A 7,629-nucleotide genomic window follows, 5' to 3' on the forward strand; every position below is an offset into this window, starting at 1 on the left:
ATATATATACATATATACATATATATATATATATATATATATATATATATATATATATATATATATATATATATATATATATATATATGTATGTATATATATATATATATATATATATATATATATATATATATATATATATATATATATATATATATATATATATATATGTATATATATATGTGTATATATATATATATATGGTGCGAGTTGTATCTAAGGACATAGTAATTTAATAAAACCAGTCTAATCTTCCAAAATCCAAATGTATTTTAATAAAAATTTCTTCCAATGTTCTCAATAAGCTTCCTTATAAGATTTTCATATGATTCCACCTTCAGCATCAATGACTGCTTCAATGCGAGACTAGAATCATTGACATGCCTGCACTACATGATCCTTATTCATTTCGGGAAACACATGAACAATTAGTTTAATTAGCTGCCTTCGTACACGTAATATTATACAAACTGGAATCGATAACTCAGTGAAACGATCATAATTTGATGATGACTTCTTAAAGTCGTGTGGTTACGTATTTCTCCGTTGAGAGAATTTGGTGTACATGGCCTCTATGGAACACACCAATTACAGGTGAAAGATCTTGAGTCAGGTCATTCACCCTTTTTCTTTTCAGACACGTTTCCATTTGTTAGTACGTATTTATACATTCACGCGTCTTATTTTTTCTTGTACTACATACTGGACTCTGCAAAAGTTGGTATACAGTAAGGATTATACTAGTATTATTATAGGGGGGGGGGTAGGATTAATTTAATACTAGAATTCATTTCTTGTTTGTACCTTCTCGAGCCATGCCTGGCTCATAAGGGTCTGTTTACCCAGTTTCATTGGCAAATAGGTTCCCCTCCCGGACAGGACGCCGGTCCGTCGCAGGTGAGCTGCTAGATGCAGAAGGAAAGAGTGAGAGAAAGTTGTGGTGAAAGAGTCAGCAGAAGTTCGCCAGTACCTTCCGCCGCGTGGAGCTTAGGTGTTTCGCTCATAAACACAAACATCGCCCGGTCTGAGATTCAAACCCGTGATTCCTCAACCGCAAGTCCACTGCTCTAACCACTAGGCCATGTGCCTCAACAGAATTAATTTAGTTCATTAAATTCATTATTACTATTTTTTAAATTTCTATTTTTCACATGAATGGCAGAATCGTTAGCACGCTGGGCAAAATACTTAGCGGCGTTTCGTCCATCTGTACATTCTGAGTTCGAATACCGCCGAGGTCGACTTTGCCTTTCATCCTTTTGGGGTCGATAAAATATGTACCAGCTGATCACTGGAGTCGATGTAATCGACTAGCCTCTTCCTCTCAAATTTCAGGCTCCGAACTTGATGGCCTTGTGTCGAAATTTGAGGTCAATATTTCTATTTACAAAATGTCTTTCCTATAATACATCTATTATTTGCAGGTAAAAGAGAACTTCAGCTATGGCTTATAATTTAACAGAGAAGAAGGGCGAATGGATTTTGAAACAGTACTTGAAGAGAGAGAACAGTGAACGTGTGCGAGGGCAGTGGCGAAGAACATTTGCATTGCCTGAACCAACGAGGCTAACAGTTTACTGCATACGTGACAAATTTGAGCGGATGGGATCTATCTACAACTTAGTAACCCTCTGCATATTTATTATTTATCATATACACACACACGCGTGCGTGGATTCCCCCACCCCACGCACGCACACATGTACACGAACGTATATATTAATTTGTAGGATAAGATATGGGTTCAAAAAATTGTGTGGCTGAAAGGTGAATATATTTATTCATTTAGAAGAAAGCTGCGAAACAGCCGTAATCAAAGCATGTTAAGCGGTTAAATAAATATATTCACCACTCATAACTCCTGAATTTTTATCATTGACACACACGCGCGCTCGCGCGCACACACACACAAACGTATATATGTATATATGTGTATATATGTGTGTGTATCAGCCGAAATTGCAAAGATAATCTGGATCTCGACTGATGAAAGAAAACTCCGAATGACCTGTCCGTGTTTTCTTTGTATCGTCTCTCTGGATGTTTTATCCCTTTCTTGTATCACCTAACTGTCTGGATATTTTGCGTCCTTGTCCCATTCTGTATTATTTACACACACACATACACACACACACACACACACACACACACACACACACACACACACACACACACACACACGCATATATATATATATACATATATATTAAAGTCTTTGTGAAAATTACTTGATACAGTCTTAGTAAGATTTTTTTTAAAACCAGTGAGCCCATTATAATATTTACATATTGACTATAACATATTGATAATATTGTCTATTGTTATTTCGGTATTTTGCGATCACGTCTTTCAGTCCAGTTCGTTAGAGTCACATCTCGGATGCAATCTCGCAACGATACTCCTATCTTTAGCAAGGATCTTTCCATGGCCCTTTGTGTCGCAACCATTCGATGTTCTTCTTTCTTCGTAGTGACTCATGGCTTACGTGAAATGAGCAGATAAAATATATAAATGCACCCTTTTAAAGCCTAGCCAGGCTCATGGGCCCGGTTTCCCGGTTTCAATGGTGTATGTGTTCCCCAGCTGGACGGGATGCCAGTCCATCGCTGCGTTACTCATTTTTGCCAGCTGAGTGGACTGGAGCAACGTGAAATGAAGTGTTTTGCTCAAGAACACAACGCGTCGCCCGGTCCAGGAATCGAAACCACAATCTCACGATCATGATGCTGACGCCCTAACCACTAAGCCACGCGCCTCCACGAAATGAACGGATACAGTTCTAAAAACGAAAATAAAGAAACCCGATCTCACTCTCTCGATTTAACCCAAACTAAACGAAATTATGCAGAACCATTAAGTCCGGCTTGTAAGTGTCATTAAGTAAAAAAAAATTAATTAATTAATTAATTAATTAATTAATATATGCGTATCTGTCAACAACTGATTTTGATAAAACAATTACTCAACTAATAATTTCATGGAACTTGGAAATAATCCAAGAGAATGACAGTTCCGTTTTTTCACTTAATTCAACCTGCTTTCATTTGACAACTAAACAATCTGTTAAGAAGTATCAAAGCAACTGTAATCTCAGTTACTCTTTCTCTCTTTTTATTCCTCTGCTCCTTTTCTCCCTCTCCCCCTTTTTTTCCTCCCCACTTCTTTACCTTTCTCTTTGACGCGTGTATGTGTGTATCTACGTATGTGTGTACATATACGTTTTCCTTTTTTTTTAAGTATTCGGATGTTTTTAGGGCCCAGGGTGCTGACCTGCGTCTCAACCACTTGCATTTAGGAAAGTGACTCTAAGTAAGGCCTTCTCTGTTGACTACTTGCCGAGGTTAACGAGGTATAAGTGTGGGTCACGAAGTATAAAAGATTGAGGCTGGTGAAATCGTAGAAGTTCTCCGACAACCACTTCTGACTCTTTCTGGGGGCATGGTAAGGAACCGAATCCTGTTGTCTCACAAATGACCTTCCAGTAGCAATCCTCTCCATTTAGGTTTTGACCACAGTCTCCAGCAGCTTCGCATAGCCGTCTGAACTAAATATAAGGCCCTGTTCAAAGAAGTGTGGTACTATGATGTCACCACTACTGGAGACACATCCAAAGACCATCACAATTTGAGGGAACTTGGTTTTCCTGATGTCTATGTCACATCTATCAGTCTTACAGAGCAGTGAGCAGCAGTCATGATGTCGGCATTTTAATACCCGGCGCGAATCATCATGATACAAGTAACTCTTTTCCAACATTCAAATGGCTTCCAGTTTTCCGTGCCAGTTAACCTTTTCTGAAGTACCTCTTTAATATTCAAGCCCTCGAATGCTGTTGACTGTTCAACAATACATCAAGTTATTCCTGAAAAAAAGGAGACAAAACAATCGTCAAATTTAGCCCGAAAATATACACACATTAATAAATGAGAACAGAGATTTATATATCCCAAGTTTTATTATGCAGTGAATCACATCTTTCTATGTCAGTTCCTACATGTGCTTCTGCTTGAAGTCAGTGCACACTTCAAATTTTGCATCTTGATGAGTATTTTGGTGTTAATTACTGATGCTGCTTCGTCAGGGTACATTTAACTGCATTTCAGAACTGAAAAATGTGCTGTGTGCACTGACTTGCAACAGAAACATACGTATGTACTGACATGGAAAGATGTGATTAACTGCATAATAAAACCTGGATATATAAAACTCTGATCTCCTAATTTATAAATTTATTATTTTTTTCTCTGCCGGAAACGTGCAGTCTTTGTAGAGACATGAATTTACTGATGTGAGGAACTGCTGAGGATAGTAACATAAACTAACTGGAGTTTATTTACATGCACTGAGGTTAGCCAACATTATTAACCGGCAAAAGGTACCCGCTAGGATTCTATATCCCATTATCCAAATTTGAAAATTTACCTTGATACACACACACACACACACACACACACACACACACACACACACACACACACACACACACACACACACACATAACTCTTCGAAACGCTTAGTTTTAGAATGCTGACAGCTGATGAAGGAAACGTTCCCTATGTGGCCTGTGTGTTTTCTGTACTCTTTTTATCATTTTGTCCACGTTTTTTTGCAACATCCTGTACCCAGATATGCATCTATATATACATGTAGATGTAGGTATGTACATACATGTACGTATATATGCATATACTCATTTATTATTTGTATTATATATATATATATATATATATATATATATATATATATAGGATCTATTTCAAAACGGGGGCACCAGTATATTCTTAACGAAACACTAACGAAACACTTTGAAACTTGGGACACTGGTAGAATGTGTCATATAAAACATCTTTTACTCTTAGTCTTCTTAACAAAAAAAAACGTACATCGCAAGTTATTCCATGTTAAAGTTGTCGTATTTCTGTAATTTCAACCAATCACTGACGTCTATTCAGCTGAATAGAGTTACTGCTGGGCGGTCATAAAAATGTTATTCCCTGTGACATATTTCATCCGGTTTAATCGTAATTTATACGCATATATTGTTTATATAATAAATTACGCTGTGCGTACCTTTGTGTGTAACAATTTTAGAGTTCGGATTCTAGAGTTAGGGTTAGTTTTAGGGTTAGGGTTAGGGTTAGGGTTAGGGTTAACAGTCTAGTTAGGGTTAGGATTAGGGTTAGGGTTAGGGGATTAATACGATATACACCGTTACAGCGCTAACTGTTTTCAACTGAATAGACGTCAGTGATTAGTAGAAATTATCGAAATAAGACAATTTTTTACATGAAATAAATTCGAATATAAAATTTTTTTTCTGTTCTACAACACAAAATAGATAAGTATACGAAGTTTGAAAGTCTTTCGGTACCAAAAACACTACATAAAACATAAATGAAAACTGGTGCCCCCGTTTTGAAATAGATCCTATATATATATATACGAGGGGTGTATGAAAAGTTTTGAGCCTTGAAGGCCTTGAAAGCCTTGAGCCTTGATGTCTGGTACCTTCATCAGAAGTCTTGTACCATGTTTTTTTTATTTTAGGCTCAAGACCCTTTCATACACTCCTCGTGTGTGTGTATATATATATATATATATATATATATATATATATATATATATATATATATATATATCAATCAAATAATAAGCAACACGGATTTCAAAAGTGATTGCAGTACGCACGTTTCATGCTACTTCAATTTATTTAAGTAATGTGAGCATTACCTTAAATGCAATATGAAGAGCAATCTTCAGCTGCACGAAAAAATGATAGACCCTGCTATGTCAAGATGGACTTATATATTCTTCCTCTGCTCTCTCCCACTTGGTTTTAATATGTTGCCACATTTGTAATATGTCTTTTTTTCTACATTTTTTCGTGCAGCTGAAGATTGCTCTTCATATTGCATTTAAGGTAATGCTCACATTACTTAAATAAATTGAAGTAGCATGAAACGTGCGTACTGCAATCACTTTTGAAATCCGTGTTGCTTATTATTTGATTTTAATCACCCATCCTTTTGGGATGTGAAATTCGGGTGCCTTCGCATAAGTACCATATTCAAGCCTTGAATCTATATCTAAACCGTCTATATATATATATATATATATATATATATATATATATATATATATATATATATCCATTCATCAACCAATTCAGGTAACCACAAATCTCAAGAGCAGTCTCTATTTAAACACAAAATCCATGTCGGTTGGTGGTGACCGGCTTGAATTCAACAAACTTAGACTAAATCCTCAGCAAGACATACATTCGTAGTGTGTGCGTCTGCGCGTGCCTGTGTGTATGACTGCATAGAGTGAGTTGGTTGATGTGTCTCTCCGAGTTTAGGGTTAACATAGTATATGATTTATGACCTTCTACACAGAGAACACACGATGCAGTAATATACTTTTCTTTTCAGGTCAACGCTTGAAACTATAATTTAACTGTCTAATAAGACTTCATTAAGGCTTTGGGAGGGAATATATATATATATAACAAACGGAAAATTGATATCATTTATAAAAACAAATTCAACATCTATACCACCACCACCACCACGACTGCTACTACTACAACTACTACTACTACTAACAACACAACAACAACAACAACAACAATAGTAATAATTCTTTTTACTAAAGGCACAAGGCCGGAAATTTGTGGGGTGGGCCTAAGTTGATTATATCGACTCCAGTGTTTCACTGGTACTTAATTTATTGAGCCCGAAAGGATGAAAGGCAAAGTCAACCTCGGCGGAATTTGAATTCAGATGTAAAGACGGACGAAATACCTATTTCTTTACTGCCCACAAGGGGCTACACACAGAGGGGACAAACAAGGACAGACAAACGGATTAAGTCGATTATATCGACCCCAGTATGTAACTGGTACTTAATTTATCGACCCCGAAAGGATGAAAGGCAAAGTCGACCTCGGCGGAATTTGAACTCAGAACGCAGTGGCAGACGAAATACCGTTAAGCATTTCGCCCGGCGTGCTAATGATTCTGCCAGCTCGCCGCTGCATATCGTATAATGTTCAGTCATCCGTTTAATTGGTAAACCATTACAAAGTTCTGTAGTTTACAGTAGAATATCTCCCACAGTATTACTACTATATCATGTTACACTTACAGTTGTAATATTAGAAAGCTGACGTTGTTGTTATTTAATCCCAGATCAGCCTTAATCCGGTTAATTTCTAATCAAATTCGTTCCAGACGGGACGTTTCCATCTTGCTTTCAGACTTTGTGTAAGACTAGATTATCCACTGTATTCTTCCTTTTCATACAGACGGGTGTAGTTTGAGGGAAATTAGACTGCTATTTCTATAAAGTCTAGCATCCTTGTAGAAAGACTTTAACAATGCATCATTACTAGACTTGTTGGGGTTGGTAAGGCGGCGAGCTGGCAGAATCGTTAGCACGCCGGGCGAGATGCTTAGCGGTATTTCTTCTGCCGCTACGTTCTGAGTTCGAATTCCGCCGAGGTCGACTTTGCCTTTCATCCTTTTGGGGTCGATAAATTAAGTACCAGTTACGCACTGGGTCGATGTAATCGGCTTAATCCCTTTGTCTGTCCTTGTTTGTTCCCTCTATGCTTAGCCCCTTGTGGGC

This window comes from Octopus bimaculoides, chromosome 20, assembly GCF_046866305.1.
Source record: "Octopus bimaculoides isolate indiv1 chromosome 20, ASM4686630v1, whole genome shotgun sequence".
Classification (NCBI taxonomy): Eukaryota; Metazoa; Mollusca; class Cephalopoda; order Octopoda; family Octopodidae; genus Octopus; species Octopus bimaculoides.